The sequence below is a fragment of the Podarcis erhardii genome (assembly GCF_964252035.2).
Source record: "Podarcis erhardii genome assembly, chromosome: 14".
NCBI classification, from domain to species: domain Eukaryota; kingdom Metazoa; phylum Chordata; class Lepidosauria; order Squamata; family Lacertidae; genus Podarcis; species Podarcis erhardii.
The window spans coordinates 49,695,353-49,710,073 of record NC_138503.1 but is presented as its reverse complement, the minus strand read 5'-3'; the positions used below and the strand labels follow the sequence as shown (position 1 = coordinate 49,710,073).

General features: G+C 41.1%; 2 protein-coding genes across 8 annotated transcripts in view; one reads left to right on the top strand and one right to left on the bottom strand.

Moving 5' to 3' along the window:
• The window catches only part of CHLSN (cholesin), a 150,000-nt gene that overhangs the window by 36,151 nt on the left and 99,128 nt on the right, over window positions 1-14,721 (top strand). The gene's annotated exons all lie outside the window — the stretch shown is intronic.
• GPR146 (G protein-coupled receptor 146) overlaps window positions 1,328-14,721 on the bottom strand; it is a 66,844-nt gene continuing 53,450 nt past the window's right edge. For 4 of the 6 annotated variants that reach the window (XR_014151060.1, XR_014151061.1, XR_014151064.1 and 1 more), the window contains one exon: window positions 1,328-4,050. The gene's annotated coding sequence lies outside the window, so the exon portion shown is untranslated. The remainder of the gene's footprint in view (window positions 4,051-14,721) is intronic. The other 2 variants (XR_014151062.1, XR_014151063.1) reach the window with 2 other exon arrangements.

The window sequence follows — 14,721 nt, the reverse complement described above, 5'->3', positions numbered from 1 at the left end:
TCTTGCGAGCTATCTCAGACATAGAATCCCCTGAGTTCTTTCCTGGCACATATGTTTACTACATCTCAAAGTCCAACCTGTGGCAGTAGTTGATGTGTGATTTTGTTGTAGGAAGTTGGTGAAACAAAGATACCCTTTGTCATTACTAAAAAACAGTCCAAAGCAATAGTACTGTATTTGGAATAAGCCAGTCTTCTTGATGAGAAATCAAAGTATCATTATTAATAATGATTATTATGTTGTACATGGTGCCATAACTATAGATGACACTTTACAGAGTAGCATATGGGAGAGAAAGGTTCCTGCCCTAAGACACATAATTCCTGACCATCAGCCAGGGTGGTTGGGGTTTATGGGAGCTGGAATTCACAGCATTGATGGGCAGCATGTTGCCTACCCCTGCTTCAAGGTAAGCCTTGAACCAGCAGATAACGCTCTCTATGCATGAAAAGAAAAAGGCTCCAACACCCTGTTAGATCTTTCATGCCTTGCCTTACATTCATCTCATTTACTGTTAAGAAACTCCTAGACCGTTATTTATTACCCATCTTAATGAAAGAACTACTGTCCTCCTTGCATTTTTTTCTTGCTATGTCTTTTGACATGATTTATTTTTCTCCAAAACATTTAAAGAAGCATGATTCACCATGATCACATGGACACATTTCATCTTACTATACCACATTATCCCCAATAGCACCATTCTCATGTTAAATCTTTCATGTTGTTGGTCATTGTTACATCAATTAGATCTTTTGGCAAAGGGGTGCTCAAATGTATTTAACACTTCCTGCACCCGAAATAATTAATTTACCTCAAGCCCAGAACAGCTGTTCTAGTTTATAGAACCTGTATTCATCTCCCATCCCACCCTGAAATATGACTTTTCCATTTCCACTTCACAGCTGTCTTGAATATACTGCACACTTCCAGCAAATAGCAATGCCCTTTTGCAACCCCTTGTTTATTAAGGGAACTTACAGAATGATATAATTGTATAATTGGAATGGGCCCGATTCTAGTCCAGCCCCCTGCAATGCAGGAATCTTAACTAAAGTGACCATGACATATGGCCATCCAGCCTCCAATGAGGGCGTGTCTGCCACCTTCTGACAAAGTCTGTTACCATCAGAAAGTTTTTCCTAATGTTTAGTCGGAATTTCCTGTCTTGTAACTTGAATCCATTGGTTTGGGTCCCACCCTCGGAGCAGGAGAAAACAAGCTCCATGTGGCAACCCTTTAGATATTTGAAAATCCTCTAGTCTCCTCTTTTCTGGGCTAAACATACCCAGCTCCTTCAACCTTTCCTCATAAGGCTTAGTTTCCAGTCCCTTGATCATCTTGGTTGCCCTCCTGTGCGCACATTCCGGCCTGTCAACATCCTCCTTGTGGTGCTAAGAATTGGACACAGTAGTCCAGGTTGGTCTGACTAAGGCAGAATACAGTAGTGATTTTCTCTTGATCTGAACACTGTACTTGTGTTGATGCAGCCTAGAATAGCATTAGCTTTTTCTGCTGCTGCATCACACTGTTGTCTCACATTAAGCTTGTGGTCCAACAAGACCCCTAGATCTTTCAGGCATATCCCATCTTATATTCTTGCAGCTGATTATTCCTGTCTAAGTGTAGAACATTACATTTGTCCCTACTGAAATTAATTTTGTTAGCTTGGGCCCCGTTCTCCAATCTATTAAGGTTCTTTTGAATTCTGATTCTGTTTTCTGTGGCATTAGCTACCCCTCCCAGTTTGGTGTCATCTGCAAATTTGATGAGCATCCCCTCATTTCCTTTATCCAAGTCATTTATAAAAATGTTGAACAACAGACCCAAGACAGAACCATCCCATGTGGCACCCCACTTTGTCCCTTTGTTCCAGGATGATGAGGAACCATTAATGAGCACTCTTTGGGTTTTGTTGGTAAACCAGCTACAAATCCACCTAACAGTAACCTTGTCCAACCAACATTTTACCAGCTTCTTCAAGAATATCACAGGGGACTTTGTCAAAAGCCTTATTGAAATCAAGATACACCACATCCACAGCATTCACCAATCCACCAAGCTTGTAACTTTATCAAAAAAAGAAATGAGTCTGGCATGACTTGTTTTTGAGACACCCATACTGGGTCTTCGCAATCACAGCATCCTTTTCTAAGTACTCACAGACTGACCATTTAATTATATGTTCTAGGATCTTTCCTGGTATCAAAAAGCTGACGGATTGGTAGTTACCTCAATCTTCTCCCCCCCCCTTTTGAAGATGGGTACAACTTCTAATCTCAGAGCCTCAATGTCTATAATTCAGTATAACTAGTTTGCCTGTTGTTCCGTGCAGTGCTGTTCCGTTCTGTACACTGGAAAGCCTTTTAGAAGCGCCCACATTCAAGCAGGCTGGATTCTGAAAGCTGGACTTCTTTGGCTAGACAATTCCATGGGTGGTGTTTATTGGTCCAGGATTGGTGAACAGAGAAAAAGGGTCCCCTCTGCAAGTGACTTGTATCCCATATGAATGTATGTTGGGAGGGGGATAAAAATGTACGGACTGAAGGATTATGGTGTATGATAACTTAGTTAATTTTGTTGCTGTAAGAGTCACTTGTAGAATAATACATTAACTTCTAGGTGATGCCCTTCTTTATCAAGATCTCCCTTCATTCTCCCATGCAGTCTTCCATATTCATTACCCCTTTGTTGATCCTGGAAAAGTTTCTTTTTATAAAAGCTCTTTGACCATGTTGATGTCCTGTTGTTCACTCTGCTATCCATACATCAGCACACAACAACGACGTGCAATAGCAACACAGGAGGAACATTAAGTAACCCTGATTGTAGCTTTCAGCCCCAGCTGGAGAATATTTGTTCCTCAGGTTGTAAGAATAAATAAGCTTGCAAATCTTTTATTCCTTCAGGTTCTGTATGTTGGCAGATTTGTAGCTTTTTTCTTCAATGCTAATATTTTGGAAGGCAAAGGTCAGTGTGATCCATTTTCAGCGGGCCCAGATGAGACTTCAGCACGAGCCTCTGGTATTTCAAGAGGACTGTTACTAGCATGTCTCCTCCTGCAAACTTTTGTGAGATTAGTTATAACATTCAGTAAGCCGATTCTGCATGGTTTATGAAGGCAAAGAATGATAACTAAACTAACACAGCTTTCGCTGAACAGCAGGATCTCTGCAATATTCATTGTCAGCTCATTTTGGGGTGTCCCTATTATCCTCTGTATCTTCAAGCTGGTCCTAGAGAGAATCATACTGTTGTAAAATAGACGACACACAAACATTGTTATTGTAATAACCAAAACAGTCAAATATGGGTGTATATTGTCTCTAGAGGGATGGATTTCCGGCTGAACTTTTTTAACAAACATTAGAATAAAGCAGAGAAGCTTGGCCAAAGATGGAATGCAGAAGCCAAAGGTAAATTTAATAATCTCGTATTCAGGCCATGCAAATAAAGGATCTAATTGGCAGTCTGTTTCTTCGTGGTAATTCTCCATGCCCAGCAGTGCCACCACTATTAGTGCAGCACAAAAGGCACATATCAGTGCAAATGCAACAGATACCATAGGGTTTTGATGTGCCTTACTAATTAAAGCATTTTGGAGTGGGTGCCTATAAAGAGAAAAGCTAAGCACCATGAGGACAAGAAGGTACTGAGAGCTGAAGTAATTCAAATTGAAAAAAAATGACAGCGTTCCACACTCAAAATAGGATACTTTGAGGTAGGCAGGCCTTGTGATGATGGTGAGCGATAAAAGAATCATTAACATGTTGCTGATGGTGTGAGCAAAAAGCATTATATCTAATTTCTCATTGGTGCGCTGCATATGGTTCTTGATGAGGATGCCTAAAATAACAATCCCAGCTAGTAGACCAGTTGGTACAAAGAGCGTAATATAGCAGTGCATAAATCTTGATATTACATGTTGTGAGAATATGATGTCTTCAAAACTTGTGAATGAATCTCGGCTCTGGCTTGGGTACTTCATCCAGGTCATATTATGAGAGACCATTCTTGTGAAGAACTTTGGTTGCTTGGTGTTTTTGCAAACTGGAAAACAAACAAAGGACTTTAAATGTATAGTCAAAGCAGAAGAAAAGTGAGAAAGTACCACCGCATATCTTTGGATTTTTTAAATGTCAAAATGTGCTTACAGTGCACCCCAGCTGCAAACCGTAGAGCCATGTGCTTTGTCAGAAAGGAATGTAGAGTTGCTGTTGAGCCTGAGTACAATGTTACTTACTTAAGAGTAACTAGGGCAACCTAGCCAGATGGGTGGGGTATAAATAATGAAATTAGTAGTAGTAGTAGAATTGGGAGGTGGTCTTGAGACAGCTTCACAAACAATAGAAAATGATGTTTATAGCCTCTATGGGGGAGGGCTTAGTTTTTATAATAACTAGAGACACAACCATAGCCCCAGTAAAAGGACAGGGCGCTCTGTTGTCATCTGGTCACTACACTGGTATATCTTTGAATTCCACTATCAAAAGTAGATTCAGTAGCAGTTCTACCCTCTTAGTGCACATTGTGGCTATTGGGTTACTATGTTCACATTGATTGTTTCAGAATAGTTGTGAAGACTACAAGACTGCAGCAATAGAATTTCAGCAGTAATATTATGACCCTTTAATTTTAAATACCCCTAGTCTCATGATGGAACTATTGGAGATTGGGGAAAATAATTGTTTTTTAAAAACTTCTTTTTAACACCTTTATCTGATTATACTCTTTTGTTAGCTTAGAACTGTGTGTATGTGTTTATAGCAGTTATAAATTCCCAAAGATAGGGTTTTTTAAGGTGAAGCTGACAGGGAATTAACTGTAATAGCTCAATCATGTGATGCCATCATGATTCTGTTCCCATGAAAAGACATCACTTTCTCTTTTAAACAAATAATAGACTGTGTAAAAAGATACAATAGTTGTTTGCTCTGCAGAAAATGACTGCCATAAATATGGAATGTGTAATTTTATAGGCTACCTAAAAGCACGATTTGTACGTTATCAAAAAGGTGATTTCCATATACTTTGTTGAAAGAAATCTGTTGCTAATATTATTCGGAGGTTTTTTAAAAAAGGATTGCTGCAATAGGATAAACATTTCATATTTTAAATTATGTAGAAAACTATATGGAGCTTTTGGAGTGTAATTATTAGTACATTTTAAAATATAGCTTCTATTTCCCAAGCTTTGTGCTCATATTAAAAGATGTTTTAGCATATCTGCAATTAAAAAATATAGCAGGCTATGTTTGCTATTTCGTCTTCTGTTTCCTTTGTAACATAAGCATTTCAGTTTTCACATTAATCCCCAGATTTAATACTGTGGTTTCTTCAAATCATTCAATAATATGCAAAGCTGATCCATTCAGGCAGAGTGTATATGTACAGTGAATTGCAGGGACACTGCAATGCCTTGGGTCTCTTATCAGAAGTTTCCATAGAGCCTCATCTAATAATGGAATAATGTTTCTCCCTAAGACTTTCTTCCATAGCTTATATGTTGTTAGTACAGTTCTGTCAATGTTAGAATGCTGTGCTTTAAGCTACAGTGTAAGTTTAAGGCTTTGGTTGTATGCCACATGTAAGAAGACTAAGAAGAGCTCTGCTACATTAGACCAAACACAGTGGTACCTCGGGTTAAGAACTTAATTCGTTCCAGAGGTCCGTTCTTAACCTGAAACTGTTCTTAACCTGAGGTACCACTTTAGCTAATGGGGCCTCTCGCTGCCGCCGCGCAATTTCTCTTCTCATCCTGAAGCAAAGTTCTTAACCTGAGGTACTATTTCTGGGTTAGCGGAGTCTGTAGCCTGAAGCGTATGTAACCTGAAGCGTATGTAACCCGAGGTACCACTGTATTCATCTAGTTTACCATCTTTGCATCTTACGTCCCTTAGAGACTTAGAAACAGGACATGAAAACAATAGTCCTTCCCCAGATCATGCCTCCAAACATGGACTTCAGCTTGGAACTAATGTCTTTTGAACTCAGTTGGACTTTCTTCTCAATAAACATGCACAGAATTAGTCTGTGAGTATGTTAGACAGAGCTGAAATATTAGCTTATTCACACACACACACACACACACACACACACCCTGACATCCAGCCAAAAATGGCACCCATGTTGATTTTCAAACAGTTGAGATCTACTATAAAAATACAGTACAGTGGTGCCTCGCAAGACGAAATTAATTTGTTCTGCGAGTTGTTTCGTCTTACGATTTTTTCGTCTTGCGGAGCGCGGATTCCCTGGGCATTAACGGTTGTAAGAAAAAGGAAACAAACTCGCAAGACGTTTTCGTCTTGCGAAGCAAGCCCATAGGGAAAATCGTCTTGCGAAGCAACTCAAAAGAACGAAAAACCCTTTCGTCTTGCACGTTTTTCGTCTTACGAGGCATTCGTCTTGCGAGGTACCACTGTATCAATAACAAATATTTCCGGTTGTTGGGATACGGGTATGTATGTGCAGAGTGGTGTAATAACATGGGCTTTTAATTTATTTATTAGACTTCTATCCTGCCATTCCTCCCTCTCCCCTTGTTCTCACAATAGCCTTCTGCTGTACATTAGGCTAAGGAATCGTGATTTAGGTCCCTCAGTAAGGGCCATGCTAGACGTGAAGTAAGTAGGTCTTGTGTTGCTTTCCTTTCACTGTGAACAGCAAGATGGATAGACTATCTGATTCAAATAAGGAGCATGGTAGGGGTGAATACTCCCTCCCATAGTCCTGATTCAGCCCCCACCCCACCACTGACTGTTAGTTAAGGGGTGGGGAGGAAGAAGCCCTGCAATAAAAGCAAAGCTACCACAGAAAAAGCTATATATGTCTCCTGCCTTTCACCCAAAGAACTTTAAGCAGAATATTTGTTTTCCGTTTCCTTCCTACAAATACCTTGTGAGGTAGAATTAGGCTGAGACAGTGACTGCCTTGGTTTTATAGCCAAGAATGAATTTTGATCCCCACTTTCCCCAATCCAAGGTGTTCAAGATTGAGAGAGCCATGGGATATAATGGTTAAAGTACTGGCCTTTGATGATTGGGCTTTGACCAAGAAGACACAGGATCGAACGCCTGCTGTGCCACAAATCCCTCTTCATGAACTGCAGGCCAGATTTTTGTCATGAAATTCGGTCCTGAACAGGTATGATCCCTAGCTAGCAGGACCAGTGGTAAGGGATTATGGGAACTGTAGTCTCAAAACATCTGGAGGGCCGAGTTTGAGGAAACCTGTTCTAGAGCATCACAGGCAGCATGGTTGCATCATTGGCTGAATTATGCTAGATGAAATCAACAAAACCCTTTCCTGTACTGAGGCTTCAGCAGTAAGTTTTGGGGGCAGCTTTTTCAATTAGGTATCTGTAATGGTTCTAGGGGTTGCTCGTGCGTAAACCGGTGCAACACCTGGCTGGGTTGCCTGAGTGAACCTTTTCTGTCCGGACAGCTCAATCGCTGGCAGAATCCGTCAGTGGGCGTTTCTTGAACTTCTTCCAGCAAAGAAGCTCTTTGACGCCTAGTCTTCTCCTACTCTCCCTGCGTGGAAGCCTTCTGCGCAAGGAGGGTGTAGGCAGCGGAGGACCCTTACTCTCCCCGCTGGTCCCTGGCAATGAGTCATGGGACCGCCTCGCTGATTCCCCCATCTGCCTCCCTTCTCCACTGGTGCTACGCTGATTCTCTTCCCCAGAAGATGGGCTGCCTCTCCCCATCCCGGGACGCTCTCTGGGACCCCTCCGGAGCCCGCTCTCTCCCTCCGGCCCTGATGGCAGTTCCCTGACAGTATCTTTGCAGCAAGAACCCGCAGCTTACAGTAGAAAGGTGGAGTTGGCTAAAATGAGGTAGCTTTGAAACTGGGATTTGGAGCACCCAGAGCATCAGATGCAAGAAAGGGAAGGTGGGCTGCACACAAAGGACATTAGACTAAATTGTTAAGTGGGAGGGAGGGATTTATCTGCTCCACTGGCAATAGCTATCTAGCACTCAGCATGGATTTTTAAAAAAAATATATGCAAAAGGGATTAGTTCCTTTCCATTTTGCTACCAGAATGAACTCTGTTTCATTAATGTAAGTTGAAATGAAACTCACTTGTGGGTTAGAAGAAGAAGAAACAGATTGTTTGCTAACAGAAGAAAAGCATTTAGTGAGAGCAGCACATCCGCAAAAGCCTGAGCCACTAGGTTATTACAATAATTCTACCATTTATAAGACACTGAAAGAGTGTTCAAAGCACATGACATATTATATCAGTGACTCTTAAAAAGCAACTTTATGATGTAGGCCAGTATTAGTATCTGCAAATGTTTGTGTTGAGCTTAGTATTACTACTGTCAATGTCTACCTTTCTGCTTCCTGACTCACAAGCAAGCTGTCAGACAAAGTGGCATTTAATAAGCATATTTGTAAGTGGCATTAAGAGTTGTGATTGTTGAGCTTTTTTTAAGGAAGACCTCAATTATTATTTTTAAAAACCCCAGAGTTTTCCAGTTGACTTACCTATGAAGATCCAGGACAAAGCGCCGCCTTTCAGAAATCCCCCCCAGACATCAATTCCGCCTTTGAAATCCCAGTAATGTCTTGGAAAATCCAGACGTGGGGTAGCCCTGCTTGTGATAGAATGGATCTAAGTTCTGATAGAATAATGTAAGAGTAGTCTACAGCTTGAGTGTTGAAGAAATGCTTTCCATTTGTGAACTGACTGAGTACGTTCAACTAGAATAATAGAATTGTAGAGTTGGAAGAGATCCTGAGGGTCATCTAGTCCAACTCTGCAATGCAGGAATCTCAGCTAATCTTGAATGCATCTTTTGGATTTGAATTCTAAGGAACTCTTAGATTCCATGCATTTTGTGTTGCCTGAAAAACACTCAGCAGGCAGCAAATGCATCAAATGTACATTACTACATAGTACATTCTTAGTAAAAATCTTATAATGGCATTGAGAATTCCATTTTGTAAAATAAAATGAAAAACATTTATAACTGGAAAGAGTACCTTTTCTGGTAGTGAGGAAAAAATTACGTGGAGTTATATAGATTGTGAGGTTCTTTAATTTCCATTACTCTGGGAAAATAATTTTTACCACCACCTTTCTCTGATTACCTAGCATAACAGCAAATTTACTGCAGCAATTCTAGCAAGCTGCATGGCTTGTGCATCCCTTCACGTTGTTTAGTGGCTTCTGCAGAATGAAGTGTCTTAGAATATCATCATTTCATGACAACAGCTGAAATTACAGTCAGAACGCATTAGGTTTAAAGCCATGGATTTCATACTTTTTGCTTTAACGCAGTCCTTCTCATATTACCTTTTCTGCTGAGGATCTTCTGCATATCTTCCATTAATGGGTGTTGCAGAGCATTCTGGGAAGTATTCTGAGGTGTGCAGTCAGTTTATCCAGGGCACTAACCTAGACATTGGGCCTCAGTTACCACACGTGAAGGGAATGTCTGTCCTATAACAAACCCAACATTCTTCTTTGGCTGCTTGTTGCATGCAAGGGAAAGCATGTTGTAGTAGGCAAGCTTTTAGGGGAGTCTCCCATATTACAGATTTTTCTCAGTGCAGAACCTCTCTTTTGCTTCCAAGGAACCCCCAGGGTTTATTTGGAACATAATTTGAACAAGGAAATAGCATTTATTACACACACACACACACAAATTGTCCTTGGAGCCTAATAGTTAAAGGTTTATTGTTCACTATGTTATGTTTTAATAGTTGGATTTTGTTGATGTTTTAGTTATTGTTGTACTGTATTTCTATTTTAAAGGTGGTTGTTAGCTGCCCCAGGCAGCAGTGGCGTAGCGTGGGGGGTGCAGGGGGGGCCGGGCGCAACATCTGGGGGTTAGGGTTAGGGGTAGGGTTAGGGGGCGCAAATCCACAGGTTAGGGGGCGCAAATTACTTGCCTTGCCCCGGGTGCTGACAACCCACGCTACGCCACTGCCAGGCAGGATATAAGACAAATGAATAAACACAATTTTTATTTTATTTTTCAAAGTATTTTTTAAAAGAAATGAATGCAGTTCTTTTTTAGGATATGCATTTGGCTTCTTTTTTGGAAAAAAATAATAATCTGTATACTGTTCACTTCTGTTTCTCAACTTCTTTCTGATCTTTTCTTTCACTGATGATTCTTCCCCTTATTTCTTTCTGACTTTTTCTGACTCCTCCATTTTAAAGAAAGCCCTTCTCAGGCATTGTGCTGCTAGTATGTTAGGCTTTATTTGTTTTGGCAGTGAATACAAAAATGTTCTGGAATCCTGTTCTCAGGCTCAGACACACAGCTAATAAATTATCCTTGCCTCCAATAGATGGAGCCGAACCATTCCCCACAACACACAGGAGAGAACTACAGGAGGGCAAGTACTGCGAGGGAAATCTCTTGAGAAAGGCAGAACTTGAAATTATTTCCCCCTTGCATGCGTTTGCTTAAAACACTCAAGTCTGGGCATTTCAGTTTAATGAATTAAACTGACGACTTATTTGAAAGCTTCCAAGCCGCATTACTATGTTTAGGAATCGTTGTTTTAGAAACCAGATCTATTTTTGTATAGATGCTTAGCATATGACAGCCCTTCCCTGGTTTCTTTTCCCAACAGGAGAAAGAAGTTTCTTTTATACAAGCAAGCCTTGTGCGCAACTGGAGTGTTATTGCTATTTTAGCTGTTTAGTGTAAATGTGTTTATAATTCTTTGCAAAAGATGGTTCTGGGGATTCTGACATAAGTTAAATTCAGAGACAGGATTTGTAGAGGCAGAGAAATAAAAAATGGAGTTACTTATACAGTTGATTACAGTAAGAATTTAACTGAAGGAGTGCAGTTTCTACAGAAACAAACAAGTTGAGAAGAGATTTTTTTTCTTCTACACAGAGGAAGAATGTCAACAGTGTTGTGTTTAAAATCTGTTATGTGTGCAACTCTTGCTTTAGTCTTATTCTAAAACAGTAGAAGGCAACATTCCGGCTCAGTAGAAAGTTTTGATTCCTCCTCCCCACTTCCTTTTGTTTAAATAGTTGAAGCATCTGGCTTCTTGCACATTTAAGAATTCTGTGACACTTTAATTATTTATAAAAGGATTCTAGCAGAACAGAAAAATCCTGGTCTCTTTTGTTTTCATAACATTTTTTTTAGATGTGATATTTTGCTGCACTTTGTGCAGCTTTAAGCATATTACTGAAGTAAAGAGGTTGAAAGAACAGAGCTCTTTTCACACTGTTTTTGGTCCTTAGTGATGATGAAAACATTTCATATTTAAAACAAAGTAGGTCACTTACCCGTGAAACAAAATGCAGATGCAACAGGCTGATTCTGTCTTTATGATTAGATTGATGAGAAAAATAAGTTTTAATGCATACTTGGCTTCCTGCGTGTGGTGACGTGTTCAGTTCGAAAACTCAGACAACAAAAAAGCACAGTTCTTCTGTAGGAAACAGGAACTTGGTTTCATGTAATTCAAACCATACACGTTGCAATTTTAGCCCGCGTATGGCTCCATCATGTGACTTTAAAGTTTGAGTTGACCTACACAGAGTGATGTTTGGGTACTCCAGAACAGAAAAGTAGTGTTTAGTCATATATTTCTGAGTCTTTGAGGCCATCCAGTGGCTTCTCAGTTATTTTAAATCATGAAGCCATTCTACCCCTATTCACTAATACTAGAAGTATGTTTTCACATGTCCAGATGTTTAGCATTTTCAAAATGCTGCACAAGTAAATATAAAATAAAAGTATTTTATACAAGTAGGACCTGCAACAAAATATTATCTTATGGAGTGCGTCCTGTCCAGGATTCCAGCCAGCCCATTCCATTCACCCCTCCTCTCCCCTGATCTCCCTCCCACTAACAGTCAGTCAGCTTTCCATGCCCGCTGAACGTGCTCAGTGATTTGGCTGTTGTGAAAGTTCATTTCCCATTTTTTTGAAATATATTTTTATTCTCCTTGAAACCTCCGAGTTCTCTGGCCTGCTGATAGTTCCCTCTTACGCATAAGCAGTTTTGATTAGGCTGCATACGGACTAGAAGAAGTGAGATCACTAGAAGTATAAATGGTAATGATTAAAACACTCACACCCTTACCTTCCCCCCTTCCAGAAGCTGATGCTGAATACTTTGCCTAGAATCAAAAGTTTGGAAATAAAGATTCCCACCTTCTTGCTCGGTTTGGAGGCATAATTGTGGTGTGTCCATGAAATAGCTTGTCCAAAATACCCTATGCATTAAGAGGTTATATTTAAGACAGGGTTTCCCAAACTTGGGTCTCCCAAGCTATTTTTGGACTACAACTGGAAACCCAAGTTTGAGAAACCTTGGTTGAAGAGATAGTATATTTAATCTGCTCACTACTAACCTATAGTGTGCAAGATTGCTGAATACAATTGTAATTAATGATAATTCTAAACATTTTACACAGTGTAATTTACACAGTGCTGTAATTTTCATGCACATTTCCCTCTGACAGTTACTGTTGCTATTCGAAATTGAATGAGGAAGAAAAATTGGCATTCTTTTCAAATGTGGTTTCTCTTGAACATTGTTTTTATAGTCTCAATTTGATTCAGTTGAGCAATCATAGGATACAGTCATATGAGCTCAGTAAGAAAGTAAACTTTATTCGGATAGCATACAAGGGGCTGTTTTAGTGTGAGTTTTCTTTTCTTTTTTAGTGGTTGGTCAACTGATTCAGGGCTAACTTTCTGCAGTTCTAGGAGGTTGCAGTCTTTATTAAAGCAAGCATTCAGCAAATTTAAGAGTTTAAATCATTTGCGACTTGGGTGCATAATCATTATGAGAAGCCTGTAGCAAACAGACAAGTGTTTGCAATATAAAGACTTCCTAGTTAAGAAGGAGCTTATGCATCAGCTGACAGCCCTTACACCCCTTCTGACAGTGAGGTAGCTGAAAACAAAAATCACACTCTCAAAGTAATGATATGTGCTCAATTACAGACACACAGTTGTCTGATGCATTATTGGAGAAAGCCTTAACAATGGTTGATTACACTCAGAACTAGCTGTTCACAGTTGCAACTCAAACGACACCATTTGGGTTTTTCATGGTATGAAACCTAAGCATGGGTGTAGCCAGGAATTTTGTTAGGGGGGACAGGACTTTTGTTAGGGGAGCAGAACCAATGTGATTTGTCAGTGAGTATTTCTATTGTTTTACTTGATATGGGGGTGGGCAGCTGCCCCCCTGGCGCCCCCCCAGGCTACACCCATGAACCTAACCTGTGTCATTTGAGAGTGTTTGGTTGCACAGCATGGGTGCACATCCTGGCTGAAATGCACACCAAGATGAGTCCCAGGGGAAAATAGGGTGTGTTTCTCATCTGGCTGGGTTTCCCCAGCCACTCTGGGCAGCTCCCAACAGAATAATAATAATAATAATAATAATAATAATAATAATAATAATAAGTGATAAAACATCAAACATTAAAAACTTCCCTAAACAGAGCTGCCTTCAGATCAAATCAAATCAAAAGGTTATTGGGTCTGGTTGCCTAAGCAAATAAAGATGCTTGTCAATAAGAGTGTCAGCTTTCAGGAGCAGAAACGTTAAAATTGTAGAATAATTTTTGAGGTTTTTCTACTTGTGAGAAGCGGTGTAGCTAGCCACTCGTGTGCCCAGTGCGGTGCGTGCATCCTGCAGCTGGGAGCAGGGCGAACTGCATGGAGCCTCTGGCCACCTCCCCCTCAGCTGTAGGGCGGCTGAGGGAGAGGCGGTAGGCAGGTGCAAGCCCCACGCTGCCCTTTCAGGCAGCGTGGAGCCTGCAGGCGCCCAAGCCATCACGTCACTCCCAGGAAAGACACGTGGCTCGGGCAAACTACAGGTCCCGCGGTGTGGTGCCCATTGCCAGCCGTGTTTTGTTACATTTCTTGACTGAACTAAAAAGTTTAGTGAGCCCATTTTTTTAAATAAAAAAACCCACTCATATTTTTGTCACCCCCCTCAGTGATGACACCTGGGGCAGCCTGCACCCACCACACCCCCTTCCTCCACCACAGTTTGTGAGTGATGATGCACAGACAAGGGCCTCTCCCCTTCCCCTGCTCTGATACTCTCTGGACTATTCCTCTGGAGCTGCACATACTCCACTGATCACACTGGTCAAGGTATGCTATAATAATGCTATAACTGGTGGCTGCCTTGTGCCTCGTTCAAGCTGAGCAAGTTGCTGGAGCTTTGTGCAAGACTTTAAGTGATGCAAAAAAGTTTTGCAAAACCCTAGGAGCCAGTGAGTTTTCTGGGAGCCAGGCTAGAAGCAGAGAGCCTGGATAGCTCAGTTGGTTAGACCATGGTGCTGATAACACTCAAGGTTGCAGGTTCAATCCCTGTAGGGACCAGCTGCATATTCCTGCATTGCAGGGGGTTGGGCTAGATGATCCTCAGGGTCCCTTCCAACTCTACAGTTCTATGATTCTATGATTCTAAGAAATGGAGACCTGAGCATGCCAATGAGAAAAGGGATCCTGGTCTCACTAGTGCATTTTGCTCTGCTCCTCCACCCCCCACCCCGACTTTCAGATAAGGTCAAGTAGGGAAGTGCTAGACCAGGCATAGGCAACCTTGGCCCTCCAGATGTTTTGGGACTACAACCCCCATGATCCCTAGCTAACAGGACCAGTGGTCAGGGATGATGGGAATTGTAGTCCCAAAACATCTGGAGGGCCAAGGTTGCCTATGCCTGTGCTAGACCTCAAGCTTAGCAGTGTTAAAGTGGTA